The following is an 11294-nucleotide window of genomic DNA, read 5'->3' as shown; positions in this document are numbered from 1 at the left end:
ATCCATGTAAAATCATCTGTTTTAATAATAGACTCTTACAGCCTTTTGGTTCAATGTTTTGCACGCACTCAGAGTTAAATTAACACTGAAGATTTTCCTGTGTAAGAATGGCCAAAGCAATTAAGCTTTTGCTGTATTTTTCATCTGCTGTGGAGACCTGATTGAGTGCACTCATCAAAATGACATGGCTGTTCCGTTTGGCAAACTATTGCCACGTAACCCTGCACCCTCAATATGTCTCTGTGCATGATTGTTTGATTCCAAAGCTACTCATTAAAATGCACCGGCATGGCTCACCAGGAGGTGTTTCATTTGGCTAGGTAAATAATGTCTGGCTTTAAATGTCTGAGGCACAGGCTGCGTGCTGCCTTTGATCATCTCTGCTATGAACATGGCCAAATAGCTACTGTAAACATGCTGAAATGAATTTCCTAAATCAAGTTTCATGCATGAAAACATCCTGATGGATGGATGATGTGCTCAATTTTTTGGATGAGTGCACAATGTTATTCTTTAATAAATAAAAATCCTTCCTTTCCTATCCTGGAAATGAGCAAATATTGCACGTTTTGGGTTTCTTTCATCTTCAGATCCTTGAGTTGCTTTCAGCCAAAGTAGCTTTCTTTGTTGACTTTTTAAGTGTTAGTTTCAAAGGAAAATAAATCCTTTAATAGGCCTATCGTTCAATTCTGTAATTTTGTACTTTTTATTTTCTGAAACAAAACCCATGCCTCAGCCTATAATCTGTATGTCTCTCTTTCTGAAGCACCCCCCCCCCCCCCCCCTCTCTCTATAGGAACATTGGGGCAAATTATGGCACTGAGGAAAATTATCTCTGTCAAGCAGATACAATTAGTATTGATAAGGTATGGGCCATCCACCTGCAGCACAGCCCTGCCATTACCCATGATGCACTCCTCCTGTCTTTTTTCCTGTCAGGAAGAGTGTCTGACGCCATGATTTGGTGAATGACTGATAAAAGCCCGGGCAATCACGGGGCCCCTGACATTAAAACCTTTTATAGATTTCTACATGCTGCCATTTTCTGATGAGACGGGCATTTTCAATAGGCCGTGATTGCTCCTGTCAGAGGACCTGGGCACGGGAGAATGGGGCTGAAAGGATATGCGGTGAGTGAGGCAGGGAGGGGGAGTGGACAGAATAGAAGAGAATGGCCTCAAATGTGGTCACCTCTCCCATTTTTTTCTTTCTCTCTTCCCTCTCTTCTGTTTATGGGAGCTATAAAGCGTCTTTGGTGAAAATTATTATATCTCTGCTGTCGAGAGGAAACCTCATAACTCCAAAAGGTTCATTTTTCAGGAAATGAAAAATATACATTTCTCAGGAAATTAAGAAAACCTTATATATTTTTAAATCAAAGCAATACAGTCTCATCAAAGTTGGTGTTGTAACTTTATATGTTGTCAATTACTTCCATGAGAGGGGGAGAGGTGGTTTTTACTACTTTCCATTGGTTCAATATGTTCGAAATAACACACAGACGTAAAGGGTGTTCATTAGCACTTCATGCCAAAAACCTCAAAAATGGAGTTATGAGGTTTTCTCCCGACAGCAACGACACTACTAGGCTACTGCTCGGGTTAGAAGGGAGTTGGCCAGTTGGGGTTGATTGACATGTGTTTTCCTTCATTTTTGATTTGTGGTGTGCGCACCTGGATGCCTGGGCCTTTCTGCACGTGTGTGTGTGTGTGTGTGTGTGTGTGTGTGTGTGTGTGTGCATACATACGTTTGAGTGGGTGGGTGGATTACAGTGAGTTTAAGGGGTGCTCTATACTGTTCTCCCACTGTTAAAACACACTGTGACAGCGAGGCAGGAGGACCTTTCAAGGAAACAAATGCGTTCAAATGTATAGAACCAGCCCACAGGAATATTCTGAAACTATTTCCCCTCTTGCTGTCATTACTCCAAAGTTTCAACACCCTTTTTTCACTTTATTCCAGATTGGCTTATTAGCAGTTAGCACAGTTGAAATTTTTGGTGTTCCACCTGCCCATTTGACTGAAAATAGTGAAGGGGAGGGACTGCAATGACAACTTCCATCACCTGCTCAGTGCTCTGCATTATCCTTGTGCCTTCAAACTATACACTGGTTAAATTCTCTGGGAACAAGCTGCAGATGGTGAACGTGAAAAAAATCCACCACCATGCAGTAATACAAATACAAAATACAAAAAAGTTAATCCCTCCAACTCACTCACTATACGTCTCTGCTATTACCTCTTCTCTATTAACAAGTCAGCCCTCATCGCACTGTTATTCCAAAACCACTGAGGCCAAGCCTCTAAGTCCATATGATTTTCCTATGCTTAATCCGTCAGGCGGACTATGGAAAAAAAATCTATAATGCCGGGAGAGACGAGCAGATGTCCTCATGTCTGAAGTCCTTGAGGGGCGGACGCATAGCGGAACGAGTTGACACGCCTTCTGGGAATCAAAAGATCTGCGGTACGGCCCTCGGGCCAGGGGACCCCTCCCTTTGATCCGATGGTTTGTGGGCACGAGAGGGTCTTTTTATCTGTACGGCAGGGTGACTCAATATCTTCCCCTGCCTCTGAATGCTCTTTGGCGGTGAAAGTAACCCCTTTCAGAATCTGCAGGGATCTGCGTGATGCCCGGTCGGTGGTGGTACTCGACCTTAGCTCGCCTGCAAAGGCACGGTGACAAAATGTCACTGCCGTCTCACCGCTGTGTGTCAGAGTCTCCCTGGCTAGGAGACCTCAAAGAACTCCAAGATACCGTATAAAGACTGTTAAAGATACTGCACGGACAATACGTGAAATTTACATAATGAATGCTTCATAAAAAAAAACCAAGACAAATGGCATTATGGAGAGTCGTGCGCTTGCTTGTCCATTGAAACTGTCGACCTGTGTTAGTGGAAAGACATCGCAAAAATCCCTATCGGTTTCTCCTTAATTTAATTGTATTCAAATGTCCTTTTATAATGTGTTTACGTAATGTGCTCCGAGTCTTATGTCTAAATGTTTAGTGTAAAGCACGTTGAATTGCCTTGTTGTTGAAATAGGCTATGAAAAACAAAACGTGCCTTGCTGATTGGTACAGTAGAATAATTACATATATTGCCAGCTTCTGTTTGGCTCATTGCAGGACATCAATGAGCTGTTTCTTAAGGTGCTTATGTAGTGTTTCACACTAGGAGCAAATAGAGCGTCGCAGGCCCGCCCCTGATGAGCGACCCGGAAGACAATTTCCAATTAATATTTCCCATAGATGTTTCATAAAGTATTTATTTAAAGACCTGTAAGCCTCGGTCAAAGCCAACTCGGATCGTGACAACTCATGACAACAAACACAATTTTCTTGGGCCGAACAAATAATTAGAAAGAAGAAAAAAAGGGCAAGGTACAACACTTATTTTTGTTTGTTTTTTGTTTTTCTAATTATTTGTTCGGCCCAAAAAACGAACGTGTAACGATCCGAGTTGGCTTTTACCAAGGCCCTATAGACACTATATAGTGTTATTGCTTAGTAACAGGAAAGTAAGCATAGCAACCAACGGCAATACAATAACAATTAATCTTCATCTGATTCAACAATACTGCTAATATCTCTCTTACTGAAGGGGCGTGCAGCTATACGAAGACATAAACAAAACAGTCAGTAATGAGGAGTCATATTTAGCAACCAGGGATATTTCAAACATACCTTCTTGTGAGTTGTTTGCTGCAAGTCCCCAAAGACACATTTACTACCAAGTTAACTTGAAGGAACTGGGGAAACTGAATCCTGTTTGAGTCTTTCAATGGAATTTATAGAGAAGAAGAAGAATGAAATGGCAACCTGTGAAAAGGATTGCAGTTACAGGATGTTTATGATCTGCTCATACTGTATATACTTCTGGTGACATTTTACCCCAAACACATTTATATCACTTTGCCCAGATTTCTCAGTTGATAAATGTAGAGAGAAAGCGGAGGTGTGCGGGGGGGTGTAAAGGCTGAAGGAAACATACAAAAGCGCTCTAATAAATAACATAGCAGTCAGTCATTACTCATTTCTCCAGAGTTATCTCTCATAAGATATTGTTTTTCCTGACGGACAAAAGTTTTCAGGGTCAAAGTAAGCAGATGCAAAGCTATTCAAATCTGAAGAGGCAGTCGCTGAGCAACACAAAGAGCTTAACAATGTTTTCAGAAAGAATATAAATCTTTGTGATGCTGCAAATGTTTACCCCCGTGTCTAACTGAAGGCTTTGTACACAAGCCAGTAATCAGACAAGAGACAAGAGAGAGTGAGAGAATGTACTGTTGGCACATGGGCGAGCCAAAGGCACTCACTAATGAAGTATGCATAAGCCTTCATCACCATTCCAACTGAGAATCTATGTCTGTCTAGCATGGAGGTGAAACGGTTCAATTAAACATATTACTCCATTTTGCCTCCTCTCTCAGAACAAAGCCGCAGCTCCTTTATTCAACTCGTGGTTTTGGGTTCCTTTGGGTTGTTTGAGTCAAAAGTTGACTCAAACAAAACGGCAGACACTGCAAACGAGAAGGTTTATGGATGGCAAACTGCAGAAAGATGGAGAAGCGTCTGACTGCAGGGCAGGATTGATCGATCAAGAAGTCTCTGCGAGGGGGGAGGGCATTGATCAGGAAGTACTGCAAGGGTGGGGGCGGTCCATGGGAGCTTGTTGTTGTCCGCATGCCATGTCCGCTTATTATAAGCGACTTGTATTATTATCGTTATTTGTATTATTATTAATATTATTATTAATTTAATATGCTGCTATGCTTCTAGCTCTGCTATTTTCAAACAGTTGATGAACATTAGATTTAAATGAGCTAATCTGTTGCAATTTGTTGAGTGGCTTCTTTTCAACATTTCTGTTGCAAAATCTGGCACCACTTACACTATTGGGTTACTTATATTACAGCCCGTTTGCTGCAGTTCTTTCCACTTTCCAGACTCTTCTCGTTCTTCCTCCGCAAGGTACGTAAACCAGCAAGACAATATTAATATTATAAGTATAACTTAATATAAATGTAAACGTTCTGCAGTGCAAACTATAGCCTTATGAACAGGAGTTAATGAGTTTGTTTTTCTTTTCTTTCTTGCCTGCTCGAGTAGCTTAGCCTCTTAGCTAAATACCGGACAGATAAAGGATACACCGGTAGCTAACACTCGAGTAATAACACAACAAGCAATATTCCGATTCTAACTTATGAAGCTAAACTACCATTAATGCACCTAGCGTTAGGAGTTAAACGGGTTCGTTTTCCCCCTTATATTCTGTTTTTGTAACATGCACTTGCATTATTTTGTTAGCTGTTATGTTCCATGAAATTAGTTAATGACACAGGAAAACTCTTCACATAGAGCATGTCTGACATAAATATGAAATAATTTCTTAAACATGTAGCCAAAGTGTTAGGTTATTCATTAGCAGCAGCTAGCATGGCTGCATACAACATGCATCCCTGCTTCTGGTGACATATTATTTTAATTTGTGAGGTCTGTTAAATGATGGATCATTTTTATTAGTTTAATACTTAAAAAAAAAGATTACTGTTATTGTTACAGCATAGGCAAATTGACAGATCTATGGACTTAATGCCTGTCTACAGATGTAGATTATCTGCTCTGCAAATTCAGTGTAATTGTTAAAATTGTCTTGTTTCTTTTTATTAACAGATGCATCGTTCCATATTGACCACCAATGAGTCTGTACAGCTCAAACAATGTACAACCTGCTGTACACTGTACCACTGCTCATATTAAAACTGCAATCGCTTTTGAAGGTATGTATAAGCTTGTTTTTTATTTTTAGGATGTATGTCTGGATGTACTGTAGAGAGGAGGCATTTTCATTATCTTTCAAATTGACATTGGGACTTATTCAGACTGTTGGCCTTGGCCAGGCAGGGTGTGTTATTCATGCACTCATTTCACCCAGGTTCCATCTCTGCAACGCATGCAATTTGTGTGTTCAGTCAGTGAGTCAGTCTAGTGACTGCCAGTGGTCTATGAAGGATGGATCTCCCCTTAAGTACATTTGAAATGTAAGAATGAGTTGGTGCTGTGTGTGTATATTATATACTGTATATTAATTTGTCATATTGTATGTCTCCCCTCCCTCTAGATCTGCGCATCATTAGATGCTGTCTTAACTGCAGATCAGATACATCTCAGGCACACTATCATTGTCCCTGCGGTGTAAGAACACCCTTTTAAGGGCTGATGCGATGAGAAAACACCTGCCGAAGTGCAAACTCTATTCAGGTCAGCTGTCCAGCCCTCCTCAGTCTGCCAGCCCTGCGATGCACAGTGGTCAGTCTGCCAGCCCCGCGATGCACAGTGTTCAGGCGCCCAGCCCTTCTGAGCCCTCTACCCATTCCAGATGCCCGTACTGCTCTGCTTGGCTGCAGAGTGCATCCAAGCAAATGTACACAATGTTAAGGATGTTTACTTTGTAAAATATCTGGGCTGAATTTGTTCTTTTGCCCACCTCTGGTGTATTATCAAACATTTGCAATGCGACTGTGTGGTAAACCCTTAATATAAACATAGATAACGTGGTTGTAATTGATACACATTCATTTGATTACAAAGTTGTATTCTTTAAGCAATAAAGAAAAGGATAAAAGGTTTTCACTATGTTGTGGCTCTATTGTTGTTTCCAAACACATGCAGTGTTGCAGGCTTTCTGCTTGTTTTATTGAATTGCCACTTCTCCCAGGTCCATGTACTGCTCTGGAAGTCCATGTTGGTACCTCGCAGGTGGGTGGAGGCTGCTATGACACGTGTAATATGATACCATGAACTATGATGTGTAATAGTATAGTGTAGTGTAACGGTGTAGTAAGTGTTTATGAAGATGTAGAAACCATTTAGACGTTACTTTGAATCACAAAATATGTATTGTATACAGAGTTTCCATAATTGTGCCCACAGATTAAAGCACTGTCACACTATTCATTGGTTTATACAAGTGTTATAGTCTGACATCCAGGAGTGATCAAATGTGATAGCAGTTGCCAGTTTCAGAAGAGAAGCAGAGTGAGTATACATACTGTTTTGGGGTAATAGTCTGAATATGCAATACCACAGTGTCGTAGGGTTAGTGGGTTATAGCCGGGTTTTAATAGGTAACAATTATTGAAAAGAAAAAAATGTTATAATATACTGTACCACCATGTACCATAGATGGACATGACCAACATAATACACCAACAGACAGCCGGAATTGTCCTGGTCCCCATAGGCCTACTGAGTTTAGGAGGACGTAGAAACCAATTTTGACATGACCCCAGAAGAGCAGTTAAACATCTAAGTTAACCATCTAACCTCCCCGAAAAGGCCTGTCTGTCCTGAACTCTTATCCATATTTATACATTATGGATAATTAGTATGGACTTATTTGGCTCAACTGCTGTCATACCTCACATGGTAGTGATATTGTTGGAGCGCAGAGTGAAGGTGACTGCATATCTTTTACACCTACTGCAGCAAGTGTAGGCTATATGTTACTACTCCTTAGTCCTTACTAAGTTACTACTATGACAAAACAACCTATTTATTATCCATCCAGATTGTTGAATTACTGTGGAACAAACTATTGAAGAGACTTTATTGATAGTGCCTCCTAAGAAACCAGGTGGGACCACAAAAGGGTTGCTCAACCTTATGCCTGGAGTGCTCTCCAGTGAATGTCCAGCAGTCTGTGATTAGGCTCTCTATATATATATATATTATAAAAGTCACTACAATATATATATATAGATTGATTAACATGCAGTTTGCAGAATTACAGTACATTGAGTGGACGACACCATAAAGCAGGGGTTACCAAACTTTTTTGGACCAGGTACCCCTTTTGGGTAGGCACTCGGGGGGACGCTGGGGAGGCACTGGGCAGACACTGGGGAGGCACTGGGGAGACACTGGCGAGGCACTGGGCAGACACTGGGGAGGCACTGGGGAGACACTGCGGGGAGGTACTCAGGGGGACACTGAGGAGGCACTCAGGGTCACACTGGGACAGTGGTGAGGCAGTAGGCACTCAGGGGACACTGGGGAGGTACTGGGGAGCCACTGGGCAGACACTGGGGAGGCACCATGGCGGACACTGGGGAGGCACTGGGCAGACACTGGGCAGACACTGGGCAGACACACACACACACACACACACACACACACACATGATTTTTTTTTTTTTTGTCAGCTTGGGTACCCCCTGGCTATGCGTCGCATACCCCTAGCCCGCGGACCCCACTTTGGGAACTGCTGCCATAAGCATTACACTTGTTTACAATAGGGCCCACGATTCCTCCCGTCCAAAACGGCCCAGAGACGGCCGAGATACGCCGGGGACCCCCGCGGACCCCCACCCGGGCACGGGGCCGAGTCCCTGAGGGCGGCCCGGTCGCAACGAGATCCCCCCCGGCCAAAACGGACCAGAGACGGCCGAGATACGCCGGGGACCCCCGCGGACCCCCGCGGACCCCCACCCGGGCACGAGACCCACGGGGCCGAGTCCCTGAGGGCGGCCCGGTCGCAACGAGATTCCCCCCGTTCAAAACGGACCAGAGACGGCAGTGATACGCCGGGGACCCCCGCGGACCCCCGCGGACCCCCGCGGACCCCCGCGGACCCCCACTTGGGCACGAGGCCCACGGGGCCGAGTCCCTGAGTGAGGAGGGAACAAGGGAACGCCCTTTTCTGTTTCCGTTTATCTGTTTCCGTTTCCGTTTTTGTGTTTCCTCTACTCTGGTTGATGTTGACTAACCCCGCCCCGTTGACTAACCCCGCCCTCGCAGAGACTTCTTGATCGATCAACCTGCCCTGCAGTCAGACACTCTTGGAAAGATGGCAAAAAAGCATGTTACCGTATCATACTGTATGTGACCTCCATTGATCATTACCTCACCTTACTCACATTATGTTCACATTCATTCCAACTGCAATACCGTAATATGCACCTTAACACTGACCAGTGGCGTGCACAGATAGACACTAGGGGGTGCTAGAGCACTCAGTAGGCCCTTGCCCTCTGGACAGCAATGTGCCCTTTTTGTACAGTGTACAGTATGTGGACCATGGTGCAGGTGGAGCGAGATCAATTCGTGGCGGCAGCGACTCGCCACGACCTATTTTTTTACGCCATGGCGTATTCTTCATTATCCGCCATGGCAGAACAGAATCCGCCGTGGCGAGTTGATCAATTCGTTGCGGCGGCGACTCGCCACGACCTATTTTTTTACGCCATGGCGTATTCTTCATTATCCGCCATGGCAGAACAGAATCCGCCGTGGCGAGTTGATCAATTCGTGGCGGCAGCGACTCGCCACGACCTATTTTTTTACGCCATGGCGTATCCTTCATTATCCGCCATGGCAGAACAGAATCCGCCATTGTTTTTTTTTTTTTTGCGTGCCGTGGTGCAGGTTATTTGTCCTAGTAGTACAATTCTCGGAATTATTTCATCCTCTGGTAGCGTAACGGTTAGCGCTCTCGCCCCTATAGTCAAGGCACCGTGCGGACCCGTGTTCGAATCTTGCAAAAAGCAAACTTTTTTTTTTTTAAGTTCTTTTTTTAGCCGTACCGGTGTGTGTGCGTGCGTGCGTATACAGTGTGCGTGCGTGCGTGCGTGCGTATACAGTGTGTGTGTGTGCGTGCGTGCGTGCTTCATCGTATTTATTATTATTATTAATATGCAGGTAATAATAATAAATACGATGAAGCACGCACGCACACACACACACTGTATACGCACGCACGCACGCACACTGTCTGTGCACGCTACTGACACTGACGTACCTATTTTGGGCATGTCATTATAGGCGACAATTCTGATATGGCCTAGGCCGTCCTACAAAGCCAAAATAAATGAGATATCTGCACACTGTATATAAGTGATACTACACTAATTGTATATCTGTTCTTGAGGCAATTGTCTGTCCACCAACATCACACAGAGGCTAATTTGACTTTTGGGTTACACAAAGTCGGTGTATCCGAAAGACGTTGTTACTGTACTTTGTCTTTGTAGGTCAGTTTAGCCGGCGGCGGTGGCTCAAGTAAGAGTGGCTGGATGCTAACCGCCAGGTTACAATTTACAATTTACAATTTAGGCATTTAGCAGACGCTCTTAATCCAGAGCGACTTACATTAAGCAAGAACAAAAAGCATGGGAATACATCACATAAAGACATTTATCATGAAACATGCGTAAGCTAAGAAAGTAACAGTGGAATATCTATAATGAAACTATACATATAAGCTATACATCTATACTACTATGCTACACATATGTACTATGACGTGCTATGACTACATACAATGCACTTATGCTGTCTACATAACATGCTATAAGTCTGTATCAAATGCTATCTAAGTCTACAGAATTGCTATCTAAGGGGGTGGGGTAAGTGCTATGGGCCATGATGGAGTCTGAAAAGGTGGGTTTTCAGACTACGGCGGAAGATTGGGAGTGATGCTGCAGTTCTGACTGCAATGGGAAGTGCATTCCACAGTTTTGGAGCCAGAAGGGAGAAGAGTTTGGGACGTGTGGAGCGTTGTCCCGGCGTTTTTAGTGAGGGTACTTCCAGCTTCCCTGCGTTGGCTGATCTGAGTGAGCGGGAGGGTTTGTAGGGTTCGATCATACTTGCAAGATATGGGGGAGCCATACCTTTGGTTGCTTTGAATGCCAGCATCAGAGTTTTGTATTCTGTGCGGGCAGCGACCGGGAGCCAGTGGAGGGAGCGGAGCAGGGGGGAGACATGTGAGAATTTTGGCTGGTTGAAGACCAAGCGAGCTGCAGCATTTTGGATCAGCTGGAGAGGCTTAACACATAGACTGCTACAGGTTCTAGCGGACCCTGGCTTACTGGTGCTGAAGGCTTAACATGGGCTTTTTGAACTTTTTGGGGGGCCCACAGCGAGGGGCCTCTTATAGCGAGAATCACAATCGCATAAATAAAAAGAAAGCCCAACTTGTCCACTTCAATTTAAAAAAAAAATTATGATTCTACCATCTTCCATTCTGGAGATATTGACCTTTTTCTAACACCTGCTTTTGCCTGCACGCTGCTTGTGAAAAAAAACAACAGAGATATGGAGGCCTGAAGTTGACAGACATTTCAGTTCAGTTTTTTTAGTTCAAAAGACCGATATAAAATTGAGCACAAATAATATCCTATACAAACCATATACCGAATGAAAGCCCTGAATGTCTACTTTTAGGAGGAAAACAGTACACATTGTACACATATACAGTTTGTCACTAATTGGCTATTGAATGCAGCTTGCGC

The 11294-nt window shown here is 43.7% G+C and overlaps 1 long non-coding RNA gene across 1 annotated transcript; it reads left to right on the top strand.

The window, feature by feature from the left end:
* The first annotated feature begins 4764 nt into the window (after positions 1 to 4764).
* On the top strand, positions 4765 to 6439 carry LOC308322734. The gene is made up of 3 exons (XR_013964747.1): positions 4765 to 4975; positions 5678 to 5784; positions 6126 to 6439. It is a non-coding gene; the product is annotated as an uncharacterized lncRNA (long non-coding RNA).
* Positions 6440 to 11294: the final 4855 nt, after the last annotated feature.

Source organism: Protomyctophum bolini (genome assembly GCF_963924005.1).
Source record: "Protomyctophum bolini genome assembly, chromosome: 2".
Taxonomy (NCBI): domain Eukaryota; kingdom Metazoa; phylum Chordata; class Actinopteri; order Myctophiformes; family Myctophidae; genus Protomyctophum; species Protomyctophum bolini.
Note: the sequence above shows the minus strand (reverse complement) of the source record. Positions and strands in the feature narration are given on the sequence as shown.